Below are 18,149 nucleotides of genomic sequence, written 5' to 3' on the forward strand. Positions count from 1 at the left end.
ATTTATGCATCAATTACTTACTTTTGTAAACCCTAGTAGCTAGTTTATTATAAATAGAACTTTTTACTATTGTATTAGACATCCTGAGTTATATCTTTTGATCATTTTTAGATCTCTAGACCTCCATGGGAGACTGGCCACTCGGCCATGCTTACCCTCTATATTCACTTATGTATTTTCATACGGTAGAGTTTCTACACTCCATAGATTAAGGTGTGGAGCTCTGCTGTTTCTCAAAGATTAATGCAAAGTACTACTATTTTCTATTCAATTCATCTTATTTCGCTTCTAAGATATTCATTCGCTCTTCGACCTGAATGTGATGAACATGACAATCATCATCATTCCCTATGAACGCGTGCCTGACAACCACTTCCGTTCTACCTTCGACTGAATGAGTATCTCTTAGATCTCTTAATCAGAATCTTCGTGGTGTAAGCTAGAATGATGGCGGAATTCAAGAGAATCCGGAAAGTCTAAACCTTGTCTGTGGTATTCCGAGTAGGATTCAATGATTGAATGACTGTGACGAGCTTCAAACTCGCGAGTGCTGGGCGTAGTGACAGACACAAAAGGAGGGTAAATCCTATTCCAGCATGATCGGGAACCTCAGATGATTAGCCGTGCCGTGACAGGGCATCTTGGACCATTTTCACAAGAGGAGGGGATGTAGCCACTGACAACGGTGATGCCCTTGTATAAAGCCAGCCATGGAAAGGAGTAAGACTGATTGGATGAAGGCAGCAGGAAAGCAGAGGTTCAGAGGAATGAAAGCATCTCTATACGCTTATCTGAAATTCTCATCAATGAATTACATAAGTGTTTCTATCCTTATTCTATGTTTACTTATTAATTAATTTCGAAAACTCCATAACTATTTTATATCCGTCTGACTGAGATTTACAAGGTGACCATAGCTTGCTTCATACCGACAATCTCCGTGGGATCGACCCTTACTCACGTAAGGTTTATTACTTGGACGACCCAGTGCACTTGCTGGTTAGTTATGCGAAGTTGTGAAGATATGTTTAGACCATGGTTCTGTGCATCCGTTTTTGGTGCCATCGCCAGGGAATCAATTTCGAACAACAATTCACAACCTGAGTAACAATTTCGCATACCAATGACCCTATCACTTGGGATGCCTTCCAGGTGAAATTTTATAAAAAGTACTTTCCGAATTCTGCTAGGACGGCCAAGGAACTAGAGTTACTGTAACTTAAGCAGGGTGCTATGTCCGTATCTGAGTATACAGACAAATTTGAGGATCTATTCAAGTTTTTCCACATATGTCAGGGAGCTCCGGGAGACTTCGAGGAGTGAAAGTGCATTAAGTATGAAGGAGGACTCCGGAGCGATATCTTAAGTTCAGTGGGACCAATGGAGATCCGAACTTTCTCAGAGTTGGTGAATAAGAGCAGAATTGTTGAAGAGTGTGTGAAAGAGATGGCTGCAGAGAAATGAAGTCATAGCGAGCACAACCAAGGATTCGCACCAAGGGGTCGAGAGTTTAAGGAGAGAGAATACACACAACACTTTTTCCAATGACGGAATAAATTTGCGACGAGTGAGGAGTCCCAAAGGAACGGTAAAGAAAAACAGGCAGTGGCTGCTTCAGATGTTTCGAGCTGTCAGAGATGTGGAAGTAATCACCCAAATAGGCCGTGCTGATTGGGGTTAGGTGTATGTTACAAGTGCGGGTTACCAGGGCATGTATCAAGAAATTGCCACCAAGGAGGGAGTCATGATGCGGGCCAATTGCGACAGTAAGATTGAGGTCATTACAATAACCAGGCTTAAAGGATAGTGCATGATTTTATAATAAATGCCTGTGACGTAAATGATTTTCTGTTGAGAATGATATGTTGTGTTAGTTATTTAGTTGGTTGATTTCTGGATTTTTGGTGAAACGGATAGAACCCGTGACTTTTAGTTCCTTTGATTTAAATAGATAAGGAATTGTCGTAAATGATGGATTTGGAAACGTTGATTTGAATTGTCGGACAAGTTAAGTTCTGGTTAGTACTTGAGGAAGTGATCGTTGATGCGTAATTAGATTTAAATGATGAGTAAGTGCAAGTCGCCGTGTTTGAGAGATGAGTACTATGATATTTGGTCATGGTGACCTTGGGTTAGATAGAGATTTATAATGATTGGTTTTGAAAGACGAATTTGAGAACCATTAAATTGAAATGCTGATGTTGTACTGAGATTGGTTTGAGGGAATCCATCACGGGTGGTAAACTCCAAATTTTAAGGGAGGTACTGTTGAAATTTTCCAAGAATTTGAGAGAGTGTTGGTTATGATTTTGAGAATGATCCTTGATTTGAGTAACTTTAACAAAAGAGATGTGTTTCGAATGCTTTTATGGATTATTAAAGAAAATCAGATTCTTATGATTTTGTTAACTTGTCATCTCAAACTCGTTTGACTTTTATGAAAAGAAGAGAGTTTTGATTAATTTGTCAAAGACTTTAAAACAGCAAATTATATAGAAACTCGAGGGTTTGGGAATAAGAAAGTAAGTCTGGAGGTTATGCTTGGAGTTGAGCTGTGATTAGTGGTAATTAGCTTGATAGAGAGAGAAGATAGTGATGGAGTATGATTAAGGTATGGTGATGATCTTTGGTTGATTATAGTGATGTGGGATGATGACTATGATTAATGATGAGGGTGATATTATTCATAACATGGTTTGAGATTTAATAAGATGTGAGTTGATGAGATGACGAAAGTAATGAACAAGGTTGTTGGTCGGCGTTGGACGAATGACCGAGATCCTCAGAGATAAAGGAATCAGAGCGTGGCAGCTAAAGTGCACAATGTAAAAAGACCTTGGAACTACTATGCGTTGGATATAAAGGCAGACTATGCTCACGTACTCGTGGAGACGGATGGAATTTTCGAGGGCAAAAATTTCTATTAGGGGGGTAGAATGTAAAACCCGGTCAAACCGTAATTAATTAAATAATAAATTAGATATGAGCGAATATGGTTCAAAAAATTGAGCAATCGGAATTTGATAATTTAAATATGATATTTGGATTCAGTGAATTTTTTTGAGTGGGAAAACATAGTTTTCCGCGTAAAAACGCGCAGTTGAATTTTGGCCGGTAGTACCGGCTGAGATCTGTCTGGTATTGCGTCTAAGAAAATTGATTATAAGTAAATAAGGTTAAGAAATGAGGAATTATAATTAGGGAAGGTAGAAATATTTAAAGTGCGATTTAGAGCGCTAATCTTAAAGGTTTTGGCCCAAAATTGGGCCAACAGACAAAAATAAGTGAACCGGGCCTAAGTAGAACTAAGACCCAACATATATAAACATTAGTTATGAGCATTTCAGCTTATTTCACCCTAAGGGAAGGGTGTGGGGCCCTGAATTGAGAAGGGAAGAAGAAGAGAGAAAATCCTAACTCTCTTTGATCTTCAAATCACCATAACTTTCTCTCCGGAACTCCGATTGACGAGTCGTTTGCGACCACACATCGCTCTTCGCGTCCTCTACAATTCTATCTAAATTTTGTGGTAATTATTCCATTCATCTCTGCCCAAGTTTTGAAATTCCCCACTGTTACACATTTTTGGGGTAGTTAGTGTTGAAATCTTGTGATTATGGTTGTTTAGGGATACTCTAACATGGATTCTAAGTGGGTTCTAACCCTATTTCATATGGGCTGAGGTAAGAAGTACTCAAACCCTTGTGATTTATCATTTTCATGAGCCCTAGGTTGATGTATATATGTGAAATTGGTTATGTTAGTATATTTGGTGATTTTGGTGCACAATTGGGAGGTTGGTGTTGCTTGTGGAGCTTTGGTGAGGCTTGGAGCTAAGGGTTGGTGGAGACTTCCAAAGAAGAAGCTCAATTGGTTTGGCTACAAGAGGTACGGTTTAAGTTTTATTTAAGTACCATGTGGTGTGATGAGAATTCCTAGGCTAGATGCCCCTAGGATTAAGTTTGGATTGTGTGATTGGTTGGTGCTAATATGCATAGTTGATATGTAATGTAAACTAATGATTGGATTGAGAATTGTGTGAATTTGTATGTATAGTGTGTTGAGGATTTGATGAATTGAATAATGAATATTGTTTTGTGGACTATGCATTTAAATTGTGAATTTAGGCCGGGGGCCGTGCATTTTGGGCCGGAGGCCAAAAAGAGGTAAGTAAGGTAAATTGACGTGTGGATTGTGTGATGACATGAGTGATTGGATGGATTTTAGACATCGAATATGTGAATAATTGGTTTGGTTATTGAATAATATGGTTTGAGGAATTTAAGAGTGGAATTTGATGATTTTGGGTGAAATTGTGTAGATGAGGTAGGTTGGACTTTAGTTGAGGGTAATTATGTGAATGTGATTGGGTTGTGGTCATTTGGATGAGTGGGAATGAATTTGGCTTGTGAACATTGGAAAAATTGGTGATGTCTATTGATGAACGGATTTTTGCTAGTAAAAAATTCACAATAAGTTCTCGTTGCTAGTATAGTTTCTAAACCAACAAAGAATCATTTCATACAAAAATTTGGTTGTCACTAAATCAAATCCAATAAAATTAAACCGAAATATTTAAATCTCGGGTCATCTCTCAAGGAATTGCAGGGAAGTATGTTACTATTGGTTATGAGATAGTATCTTTTTTGGTTTTTGAAATAAGGAACAAGGAAATAAAATGGTAAGAAAGTAAATTAATAACTAAGAAAACTCTTGGCAATGTATGAGAACTAGACGTCCTATCCTTGTTATCCTTATCAATTGTGATGAGAATTGTTCGTTGCTCCCACTTAGTTAACCTCTAACTATGAAGAAAAGTCAAGTGGATGAATCAAATTGATTTCTCAAGTCCTAGTCAACTCCTAAGGAAAGACTAGCTTTAGAGGGATCCAAATCAACTAGCAACTTCTCAATTATCAATCAACAAAGGAGTTTGATAACTCAATAGTCTCTAATTACTCAACCAGGGCCAAAAGGAGAGAAATCTAAATTAAAACTCAACCAAGCATTTTATCAAACACTTGGAAGGCACAACATAAAAGCATAGAAAAGCAATAAAAGGCAAAAAAATCCAAACAACCAATTGTAAGCATCAATAACACAAATAGAAGAAAGCAATCATAAATATGAAATACCTCAAATTGCATTAATAAGAAAATCAAATCTAACATGGAGTTTATAAACCAAATTGGGGAATAAATAAATCAACAAGAGAAATAGCTAAACTAAAGGACTAGAACACATACATAAGAGTAGAAGAAAACTCAATTGAAGCAAAGTAGAATCTAAAATTAAGAAAAGCTAAATCTAAAATCCTAAAACCTAGAGAGTACATCTAAAACCTAAAATTATGTGAATGAAAGTTGAATGAATGAATGATTCCCCCACTCTGCAGCCTCTAATCTGTGTTTTTCGGTCTTGGAACTGGGCCAAAAACAGCCCAAAAATCGCCCCCAGCATTTCTGATACGTCCAGCACGTGGCTCTATCACGTGTACGCGTCGCCCATGCGTACGCGTCGATTGAACTTTTGCAAGGTCACGCGTACGCGTGATCCACGTGTGCGCATCGCTTAACAGCATGGCAACTATAGCAAAGTATATATCATTTTGAATCCCCGGATGTTAGCTTTTCAACGCAATTAAAGCCGTCTCATTTGGATCTCTGTAGCTCAAGTTATGGTCGATTTAGTACGAAGAGGTCAGGCTTGACAGCTCAGCAATTCTTTCAATTTCTTGTATTCCTTCCACTTTTGCATGATTCCTTTCCATCTTCTAAGTCATTCCTGCCCTGTAAACCCTAAAATCACTTAACACACATATCACGGCATCGAATGGTAATAAGAGGGATTAAACATAGCAAATTTAAGGCCAAAGAAGCATGTTTTCAATCATAGCACAAAATTAGGAAGGAAAATATAAAACATGCGAATTATATGAATAAGTGTGAGTTTAGTGGATAAAATCCACTCAATTAAGTATAAAATATACCACGAAATAGTGGTGCATCAAATCTCCCCACACTTAAATATTAGCATGTCCTCATGCTAAGCTCAAGGAGACAAAAGGAATGAGTGGGGGACAGGAAGACTCATGAGATGCAACCTATGTATGTAAATGCAACTATATGCTAAGATGTCTCTATTTACTTGGTTAAAAGTAAATAAGTTCTCCAAGATAGAATTAAATCAGATTCCACTAATTCAAACCATACAATAAAAGACAAGTAAACTTGTAAGAAGACATATCATGAAAGCAGGAACATAGAATCAAGCATTGAACCCTCACTGGTAGTGTATATGCACTCTAATCGCTCAAGTGTCTAAGGTTAATCACTCTACTCTTCTCTAGTCATGCTTTCTAAAACTTTGTTCTTCATCTAACCAATCAACAAATATTTAGTATACCAATGCAAATATCATGAGGTCTTTTCAAAGTTGTAATGGGGCTAAGTAAGGGTGATGATATATGTATGGCCAAGTGAGCTATAATATGAATCTTTGACTAACCTAAGTTCTCACTTAACACACACACACACACACTCTATGTAATTCTAAATTCATGCCTAGCTATCCAAAATTCCCACTTTTGCATATTTCACATACTCATATACCAAATTTTCTTTAATTTCACCACATATGCATTGATCTTTTATTAAACTTAGCATTGGGATAAATTTGTCCCCTTAATTATTTATTTATTTATATTGTAATATTTTTTTATTTTTTTAATATGAAAGCAAACACAACATATCAATGCATATGGTTTTTCTGGTTTCACATGAGTATGCACTCAAATTTCCAATATTTTTGTTAATAGAACATAATACTTTTTCATCAACCCAAGTTCCCACAATTCCCCACACTTAGTTGATACATAATTTCTATCTTAAGCTAACCAAAGATTTAATTGGGGTAATTAATTATTTTTCTGCTTAAGGCTAGTGATGTGGTAAAATACAGAACAAATGGGGATGAAAAGGCTCAAAGTGGCAAACAAAGGTAACTGAAATGGTAGGCTATTTGGGATAAGTGAGCTACTAACAAATGATGGCCTCAATCATATGTATGCATGAAAATACACTAAATAATGGACATATAGAATAGAACAAACTATAGATTACAATCATAGAAAAGAAAACACACAAGAAGAAAAATCATGGTTAAATAATGTAACCATATAATTAAGCTCAAATCTCACAGGTTGTGTGTTCTTAGCTATAAACCATGTTCCAAATGACAATCTTCAAACAAGTTTAACACAAATTTTAATTCAAATTAGTGAAACACTATAAAAAGGGTCTTGAAAAAGAACTTATCACTCCAACCAAGTAGTGGTAGAAGAACATGCAAAAAATCAAGCAAACATGCAATCAAACATGCAAATGCAACAACTAATTTAACAAGAAAAATTAAACATTAGTGTTGGAATAGAAAATAACTAACCCACGGAAGTCGGTATCGACCTCCCCACACTTAAAGATTGCACCGTCCTCGGTGCATGCTAAGATGTGCAAGTGGACGGGCTGCTACAACTAATGCTTTTCTCCAAAGATTGTGCAGATGGACTTGTCTGTCGCTCCATGTAAAAGTTTTTCCGTTTCCCTTCTTGATGGCCATCCTGAAAGAAAAGAAAAGGGAAGAAAAGTAACCCAAAAAATAAAGATAGAAAACAAATAAAATATGGTTGAGTTAATACCAAATAATGAGGGTCTCAATTATATGGTAGCTACAACATGCAAGTGAGAAGACAGTAGAAGCAACTGGCATATTAATAGTGCAAAAATTGCAACAATGGGGAAGAGGTAGTGGGTCATGAAAGACAGTATAAGTGCATATCAATGCAAATGTAATACAAGTGTCAGAAAAATTTAGCATTGACCTATGAATAATAATACCCAACAATTTAAAACAAGTCAAGATGCACCAAAATAATACAAGAAAAGATACAACAGTTGAATAAGAACATTTAACACCAACGAAAATATAATGAACTTAGAAAAGAAAATATAAACATGCACAAAGTTAAAATGCAATGAATAAAAAATATGAATGAAATAAAAGAGAATGAAAGAGAATAAGGATGAGAAGTTAAAGAAAGGAAGAAGAAGTAAGTAAGAAAGGAGGAAGAAAGAAGGAGAAAGGAGAGAAGAAAGGAGAGGGGAATGAGAAACGGGACGCGACGCTCACGCGCAAGTCACGGGTGCGCGTGAAAACCGCATTAGCCATGCGACGCGTACGTGTTGCCCACGCGTACGCGTGGGTTGCCGAAAATGAACAATGACGCGCGAGCGTCGGTCACGCGTACGCATGAGAACCCGTGCGGCTCCAGCACCATGGCATCACAACTCTCTGTTCAAGCACTCATTCACGCCGATTGACAATCCCACGCGTACGCGTCAGGGATGCTTACGCGTGGATTGGCAAAAATGCAGAGGACGCATACGCGTGCAGCACGCGTACGCGTGGGTTGGCTTGTGCGCCAGGCACCCCTCCCACGTCGTTCCAGCACAACTCTCTATCCATTTTCTCAATATTACGCACTAACACATGACGTGTGCGCGTCATTAACACTTACGTGTCGAGTGCAAAATTTTTTTTATGCAGAATGCAGATGATAATGCAGAATTTATGAATTAACACTGATAAAAATAAAAAAAAATAAAACTAAGAATAAAAATGAAACATCATACCATGGTGGGTTGTCTCCCACCTAGCACTTTTAGTTATTGTCCTTAAGTTGGACATTCTGTGAGCTCCTTGTCATGGTGGCTTGTGCTTGAACTCGTCTTGAAACTTCCACCAACGCTTGGACTTCCAATAAGCTTCATCATCTCCAAATAAATCCACCAAGCCTTGTTGAAGTTCTCTATAAGCTTTGAGCTCCCAAAATTGATCCTCTTATATGCCCGGATCCCAAATCTTGTTTCTACACCCGTCTTGAAGTGGGTCACCATTGTCCCAACCGGGTGGCAAGCAGTCTGAATTCTCTATGCGATACCAAACTCTTCTCTTAGATCCAACCAAATGATCACCAGTTACACCCTTGCATCTAGTTCTTAAAGTATCAACCTTGATGAGCCTTGATTTGTAACTCCAACTACTAAACATTCTTCTCTTACGCTTACTGCCATAAAGCCTCCTAAGTTGGCCATCCGTTTCAAGAATACCATATTCAAGTGGGACAGTAAAGCAAATAGAGATAAGTCTTACCCACTCAAATGAAGGAGTAGATGGCCACCTAGGTAGAGAAGTCTCCAACGTTCTTGACAAATCGTACTCAAATCCCGTCCACCCTTTCCGAAGGACTTCCGCTTCCACATCATTTTCAGACTCAATCAGGGAAGGGTCTTCATATTCAAGGAGTTCATTTGCGGATGTAGATTCACCACTAGGAGGACTTGATTCATGATCCTCATCACCAAGGGAACTTGCTTCTTGTTCTATCCCATCCAAGTTTTCATAAGGAACATGCCATAGAGGTTGTGCACTGGCCTCCTTAACATTAATTTCAATCTTCTTGGAGGAATACTCTACAACTCTAGATTCCCATGGAGGTTCAGTGTCTCCTAAGTCTTCAACCACTTCTTCCTCTTCAACTATTACGGATTCCTCCACTTGTTCCAATACAAAGTAATGTTCCTTGTTGTCCACCAGATTTTCTAGTGTCTCCTTCATGCTATGCTCTTCTAATAATTCTCCACATGTAGCCATGGGTGTGCTTTGAGTATCGAAGCGCAGAGAGGCTAAATTACCTACTACCTCGGTCAAGGTAGCTATGAACTCTTGTGTCATCCTTTGCATCTTTCTTTGCCCTTGAAGAAGAACACTTAGAGTGTCATTCATTGGAGATTGGGGTGGATATGAGGGTTCATTATTTAGGAGGAAAAGTTCATGATATGAGGGTAGTTCATCATAATAAGGGTGTGGTGGTTCAACACTCTCCATCTTTTTTACTTGTTGCACAATACACTTCAATTCCTTGTTCTAAGGTTGAGATGCTTTAGCCATGAGAGCTTCGTGTACTCTCTGGATTTCCACTTGCTCTAATTGATGAAGGGTTGCTTGAAATTGATCCAGTGTCTCCTTGAGACAATCCTTTGACTCTTGTTCCTCTTGGATAACATAATTAGGATAATATGGCTCTTAAATTGATGGATATGGACATGGTGTATATGGAAGTGGTGGTTCTTGGGAGTAATTGGGTTAGAATTGGGGTAGTTCTATATATGGTTCATACGGCTCATAGGGTGGTTGATATGGTGAATATGGGTTAGGATCATATGAGAGTGTTTGGTAGTAGGGGGCTTGTGAGTATGGTGGTTCAAAGCTATGTTGAGGAGGGGGTTCATAGGTATTTTGTGGTGGGTGTTGATTGTCACGAAGAGGTCCACCATAACCATTATCTTGGTACGCATCATAGAATGGTTGTTGATAGTAACTTGGAGGTGGTTGTTGCCAAGAGGGTTGATCAAATCCTTGTGGCTCCTCCCATCTTTGATTGTCCCATCCTTGATCCAAGCTTCCATTGTAATCTCTTTTTCTTACAATATGATTGTAATCAAAATCATAGCCAAAGGGGTGAGAATTCATAGTAGCAAGAGAAATAAAAACTAATAAAAATTAACGAAGATAAACTCCTAAAACTAAAAACACTAACAAAGAAACGAAAAAGCAAAATTATTCATAATATTCACAATAACCAATAATAAGGCACACATTTGCAACTCCCCGACAACGGCGCCATTTTAATGAACGAATTTTTGATAGTAAAGAGTTCACAATAAATTCTCGTTGCTAGTATAGTTTCTAAACCAACAAAGAATCATTTCATACAAAAATTTGGTTGTCACTAAAACAAACCCAATAAAATTAGACCGAAGTATTTAAACCTCGGGTCATCTCTCAAGGAATTGCAGGGAAGTATGTTACTATTGGTTATGAGATAGTATCTTTTTGGGTTTTTAAAATAAGGAACAAGGAAATAAAATGGTAAGAAAGTAAATTAATAACTAAGAAAACTCTTGGCAAGGTATGAGAACTAGACGTCCTATCCTAGTTATCCTTATCAATTGTTATGAGAATTGTTCGTTGCTTCCACTTAGTTAACCTCTAACTATGAAAGAAAGTCAAGTGGATGAATCAATTTGATTCCTCAAGTCCTAGTCAACTCCTAAGGAAAGACTAGCTTTAGAGGGATCCAAATCAACTAGCAACTTCTCAATTATCAATCAACAAAGGAGTTTGATAACTCAAGAGTCTCCAATTACTCAACCAAGGCCAAAAGGAGAGAAATCTAAATTAAAACCCAACCAAGCATTTTATCAAACACTTGGAAGGCACAACATAAAAGTATAAAAAAACAATAAGAGACAATAAAATGCAAACAATCAATTGTAAGCATCAATAACACAAATAGAAGAAAGCAATCATAAATATGAAAAACCTCAAATTGCATTAATAAGAAAATCAAATCTAACATGGAGTTCATAAACCAAATTAGGGAATAAATAAATCAACAAGAGAAATAGCTAAACTAAAGGACTAGAACACATAAGAGTAGAAGAAAACTAAATTGAAGCAAAGTAGAATCTAAAATTAAGAAAATCTAAACCTAAAATCCTAAAACCTAGAGAGAGGAGAGAGCCTCTCTTTCTAGAAACTACATATAAAACCTAAAATTATGTGAATGAAAGTTGAATGAATGAATGATTCCCCACTCTGCAACCTCTAATATGTGTTTTTCGGGCTTGAAATTGGGCCAAAAACAACCCAAAAATCGTCCCCAGCGTTTTCTGATACGTCCAGCACGTGGCTCTATCACGCGTACGCGTTGCCCATGCGTACGCGTCGATTGAACTTTCGCAAGGTCACGCGTATGCGTGATCCACGCGTGCTGATGCCAGGGCATTTTGGCCAGTTTCACTGACCTTTTCTTTACTATTTTTAGGGTAATTTCATGCATTTTCTTAGGAAATAAGCTAGTTTTGGGTAGATATTCACTTACACCTGGATTCAAGCATACATTGTGCATTTTACATGAGTTCATGAGGATTTTGCATGAGTTTAGTGACAAATTATATGCTGCATTACCCATGACTTGGACTAGAACTTTGATGCACTCTATTGCCTGATTTCAGGACCAAAGGAAGCAAGGAATGGGAGGTAACTTGCAAAGTTAATGAGAAAAGTGACTACCAATAACGCTCTCAAAGCCATCATTACCCACGTTAAGAGTCACGTTAACTAAGTTAACGTGAACTCTAATGTGAAGAAGGGAATTTGGGCCAACGTTAGTGACACTTAACATTCTCACTAACGTTGGCCAATGCTCACAAGTGGCCACGTTCGAGTCCACGTTAACTTAGTTAACGTGGCCTCTAACGTTAAAAGGGGGAAAGGAAGCAAATGTTAGTGACATTCAACATTGTCACTAACGTTGCCCTAAGTGCACAATGCCACGTTAACTCCCACGTTAACTTGGTTAACGTGGGAGCTAACATGAAAAGGCAAGGGTGGTCGACAACGTTAGTGACACCCAACATTGTTACTAACGTTGGAAGCAACCACACAACCCCAAGGAGCCACATTAACTTCCACGTTAACTTAGTTAACGTGGAGGCTAACGTGAGAGAAGAAGGTGAGGGCCAACGTTAGTGACACTCAACATTGTCACTAACGTTGGAAGGAGCCACACAAGCCACTATGAGCCACGTTAACTCCCACGTTAACTTAGTTAACGTGGAAGCTAACGTGGATGAGTAAAAGATGAGCCAACGTTAGTGACACTCAACATTGTCACTAATGTTGGGATGGCTAAGCAATGCCACGTTAAAGAGCCACGTTAACTAAGTTAACGTGGGCTCTAACGTGAGGCATGGGGGCATATTGGAACGTTAGTGACAATGTTGAGTATCACTAACGTTCTCGAAGGATGGCAAGCCCACGTTAAAGAGCCACGTTAACTAAGTTAACGTGGGTTTTAACGTAGGAGCAAGGGGGCTTTTCAACGTTATTGGGAAAGTTGAGTCCCAATAACGTGTGCGAAGGACCTAGAGACAACGTTAGTGGCAACGTTTATGCCACAAACGTTGAGGTTAACGTGGCTTTTACTTAGGAACGTTAGTAAGAAAGTTGATTGTCAATAACGTTCCCGAACTCATATTTTCACTAAACGTTAACACCCCTAACGTCCTTAGCTAAAATCTCTACCCACTTTACACTTTCTCTCTGCAAGTAAAGCCAAGCCCAAATGAAGAAGAGAACTGCTTCAAACTCAAGATCCAAAGGCCCAAGACTTGAAGAGCCAACTAGAAGATGAGAAGAGTAGTATATATAGGAGTAGCTTTGAATTATTTTAGAGAGTTCCGGGAAGTTGGAAAATAGCATAGAACCACTTCCTGTATTTTACTTTCTTTTCTCTTCTAGTTTTCATCATGTATTCTCCATCTTTGTTTTCATTTTCCAGAGCTATGAACAACTAAACCACTTTCATTGGGTTAGGGAGCTCTGTTGTAATTTGATGGATCAATACTAATTTTCATTATTCTTCTTCTATCTTTTCTCTTGATTTTACTTGAAAGCTTTCGATCTTCATCCAATTGGGTAGTTATCTTGGAAAAGAAACTATTCATACTTGGATCTCTTCTGAACCTTGGAAGAGGAATGAAGAGATGAAGCTAGAAATGCTTTCTCATGCTGGACCAAATTGGGTTTGGATGGATACGTGACTATAATCCTCTCAATGCTTGATTTGGGAAATGCATGTGGTATAATCAGTGACCATACTTCATCTCTTCTCATGAGCAATTGACCAAGGAATTGGCTATTGATCAAGATTTGAGAGATTGAATTACAAGAAATTGTAATTCAATCACTTAAGATTGCCAAGGAGATCAATGAGTACATTGATTGAGGAAGAGATGTAAATAAAATTGATCCGGAGAATGCAACATCTCCTAAGCCCAATGAACTCCCCATTTCTGATCTTACCTATTCTCTTTAATTTCTGTCATTTACATTTATGAGCAATTCTCCCATTCCCATTTAAGATTCTACAATTTACTTTCTGCCATTTACTTTCCCGCCATTTAAATTTCTGCAATTCTCAACTCCATTTTCTGATTCGCTCAACTAGAACATTCCTCTAATTAAAGTTGCTTGATCAATCAATCCTTGTGGGATTCGACCTCACTCTATTGTGAGTTTTTACTTGACTACAAATTTGGTACACTTGCCGAAGGAAATTTGTTATATATAATTTCGATGCCTCGGATGTTAGCTTTCCAACACAACTAGAACCGTCTCATTTGGACCTCTGTAGCTCAAGTTATGGTTGATTTAGTACAACGAGGTCAAGCTTGACAGCTCAGCAATTTCTTCAATTTCTTGTATTCCTTCCACTTTTGCATGCTTTCTTTCCATCCTCTAAGCCATTCCTGCCCTGTAAACCCTGAAATCACTTAACACACATATCACAGCATCGAATGGTAATAAGAAGGGATTAAAAATAGCAAATTTAAGGCCAAAGAAGCATGTTTTCAATCATAGCATAAAATTAGAAAGGAAAATGTAAAACATGCAAATTATATGAATAAGTGTGAGTTTAGTGGATAAAATCCACTCAGTTAAGTACCAAAAGTACCACGAAATAGTGGTGCATCATCTATGTTTGGATAAAAACCAATTTTTGACCAACTTTGGCGGTCCGTAACTCGGTCCACAGAGTCTAGAATCCTTCAAAAATGGATTTTTATGAAATTTTATTCAAAGGTCTTTCCAATGGTTCAAAAATAGTTGAAAAAGGAATTTTGTAGAAGAAGTTATGTGCGTTGGAAGTTTGTGGTTTAAAAATGTGAATTCTGCAGCTTTTTAACGTAGTAAAATTTTTAGCAGAATGCACTCCCACGCGTATGCGTGGCCGACGCGCACGCGTCATTTTCAAAGTTTCACTACCCACGCGTTGATGAACTAAAACAGTTGCCCAGCTAAAATTCCAGAGAGTTGTGCTTGATTTGTGCCACTTTTGTGCCTGGGGCACAAAACGTACCCACGCGTACGCGTGGCTAACGCGTAGGTGTCACTGGACTTTTCTCCCATCCATGCATGCGCGTGGAGGGATGCGTACTGTGTTTACTGCATTCCACGCGTGCACGTGGGCGATGCGCACACATGACCCTGTTTTCATCAAAAGTTGATTTTTGAGTTTCTAAAACCGAATTTCATACTTCTAAGCCTCCACTTTCATCATTTAAGCCCTAAATTTTTATAGCATGCCTAGTAATAAAAAGAAGCTAGGACATGTGGTAACTTGTGGATGAAGTAAAGTGAGAACCAATGATGAATGATGAGTAATGATAACTGTATGAGTCGCTAAGGATGAATGTGAAAGTATCATGTACAGTATGAGCCGGAGGGCTGTGATAAGAATTGAATTATGGTTGAGTATGTATATGTATATGTATATGATTAATGACTAAATGCGGTAAGGGAATAATGATGGAACATGTTGAATGTGATGTGTGCCCCAGGTAGTAGGCAGTGGCGTTGTCCACTTGCTCTGGGTATGAGATGGTATGAAAGATTATGATAAATGAGCTTAATTATGGACTTTTGAATAAATGTGTATATTGTGATACCTGGGTAGTAGCAAGGGTCGTGGTTCGTACCGCTTGCTCCGGGTCATTGTCTGAGAATTGATAATAATGAAGGGTGATGATGAATAAATGTGTATTTGAGATACTTGAGTAGTAGTAAGGGTGGCGGTTCGTCCCGTTTGCTCCAGGTTAATGTGTGAGATTTGGTAACAATGAAGACTGATAATATGAATTGAGATTGAATGAATATATGTTTGAGATATCTGGGCAGTAGCAAGGGTTGTGGTTCGTCTCTCTTGCTCCGGGCCAATGCTTGAGATACCTGGGTAGTAGCAAGGGTTATGGTTCGTCCCACTTGCTCCAGGTTAGAGATTGTGTCGCCTGAGTAGTAGCGGCAGTAGTGGTGATTCCACTCGCTCTAGGTTAAGCTTTTAAACACCCGCCTAGGTAGTAGCCGCAGTAGTGGTTATTCCACTGGCTCTGGGTTGAGCGGGTAGTAGCAAGTGGGTTGTCGCTCAAACCTACCTGCTCCGCGATGGGTGTTTCTGTCCTTGGTTAGCTACCAGGACATGTCAGGTTGGCTATATAACCGACATATGATATCATCAGCCATAGGGCATGCATACATCATTTGCATAAGTTTGATTTGTTTGGGTTTGCCTATTTGCTTTGGATTGTTATATCATATATGCTATGTTACCTGATTATGTGCTACTTGTTCTACTTGCACTTTAATTGTGTATTACTTGTCTGTATTGCTTGTGTTTGTACAACTGAAAGGTCCCTCATGCGAGTGTCGGTGGACGCTGGGGGTTGTTCTGGATGAGATGAGTTAAGGATGTAATTGAATAATGATGATGATTATTGAATGAGGTAATTTGGGCTCCCTGGATAGATGCAGTGAAGTGATTTCACCTGCTCCAGGTGAGGATATGATGTATTGATATAGAATTGCTGAGACAGAATAATTGGTGATGGTTTTGTTTTGTGATTCTGATTCTGATTCGTTGGAAGGTTAGAGAGTTGAGAAGTATGAGGAAGATGAACTAGATTTAGCATTCCCTTATGACAGTTGCCTATTTATGGATTAGCAAGATAGGATGAATATTTGGTGAAAGGAAGTATTAGGATGCTTAGTGAGTTTTTATTACAATGCATTGTATTTATTTGGCACTTTTACCGTACTGGGAACCCATGGGTCGGGAGTTCTCATTTCGTATATATCTCTTGTTTTTCAGATACAGGTCTAGGTGCTCAGAAGTGAGCTGTGGTTCATCTGAGAGATGGCGAAGATCTTTATATTCTCTACTTTATATTTTTGCTTAGAATCTCTCCACCTTTACTTTGAAAAGCTTATATTATGTATTGAACTCTTTTGAACTTGCCTATAGAGGCTCTTATGTTTCTTTTGGGAGAGATTAGGAGTTTCTGTTGTCAGCTACTTTCATATTGTACCCTAGCCGGCGTAAATTTTGCGGGTCGCGACTAGTGGCTATTTACTTATGTTATATATACCTATATGTTGTCCATCCCTTAATCTCCTTTATGTCTTTATCCTTATCTCGCTTTTCGACTTCACGCTTTATCTCTTAGTGGTCATTACGTGAGTGATACGACTTCGCGATTTTATTTTTACTCTTTTCAGGCTTCTCGATTAATATTCCTTCAATTATACTTATATTTATGTATTAAAAATCCACCTTGAGAGTCGTACCACTTTATTATCATTGACTTATGACTCGAGCATAAGGATTTGTATATTAGGGTATTACATCTGAAATATTCTTCACACGCTTCAAAATCAAATTGGTACCATTTGAGCTTTCTATGCAAACTTGTTCAATACTGGCACATTTTGTAACACCTTGATGAGCTATTTTCACATCAACAAAATCACCAGGAGTATAAGACGTAAACAAATTTTTCTTATATGTAACATGAATAAAAACATCAATATCAATCACTTAACTAGTACTATTATCAACAAGGTTAACAAATTCAAACTCCTCAACAAGAAAAAAATCATCATGGGTTACATTGACTTTGTCTTGTTTATTATCATCATCATCTTTATTATGCTCTTGTCTTTCTCCTTTTTTAATTGCAAAAAAAAAATTCACATGCCCATTTTGACCACAATGATGACACTTAATATTTGTATACCTTTATCGAAACTTGCTTTTACTTTGATCTCTACTTTTAGAATCTTGACTTTTGTTTCTCTCCATAAACTCAGAAGCCAGAACATCTAAATATGTAACTGATGCACCTTATGATTTTCTTCTCATTTCTTCATTTAAAACACTACTCTTGACTAGATCCATGGAAATTGTACCATCAGGAGCAGAATCAAACAATAAATTTTTGAGAATTTTTCACGAATTTGGTAAGGAATCAAGAAGTAACAATTCTTAAACCTTTTCATCAAACTTTATACCCATGGAAGATAACTGATTCATTATTTCTTGAAAGTTATTCAAGTGAGCTGTCATTGATATTCCATCTGTATATTTTGAAATCAATAACTGCTTAATAAAAAACATCTTGTTATTTCCA

This window comes from Arachis ipaensis, chromosome B07, assembly GCF_000816755.2.
Source record: "Arachis ipaensis cultivar K30076 chromosome B07, Araip1.1, whole genome shotgun sequence".
Taxonomy (NCBI): Eukaryota; Viridiplantae; Streptophyta; class Magnoliopsida; order Fabales; family Fabaceae; genus Arachis; species Arachis ipaensis.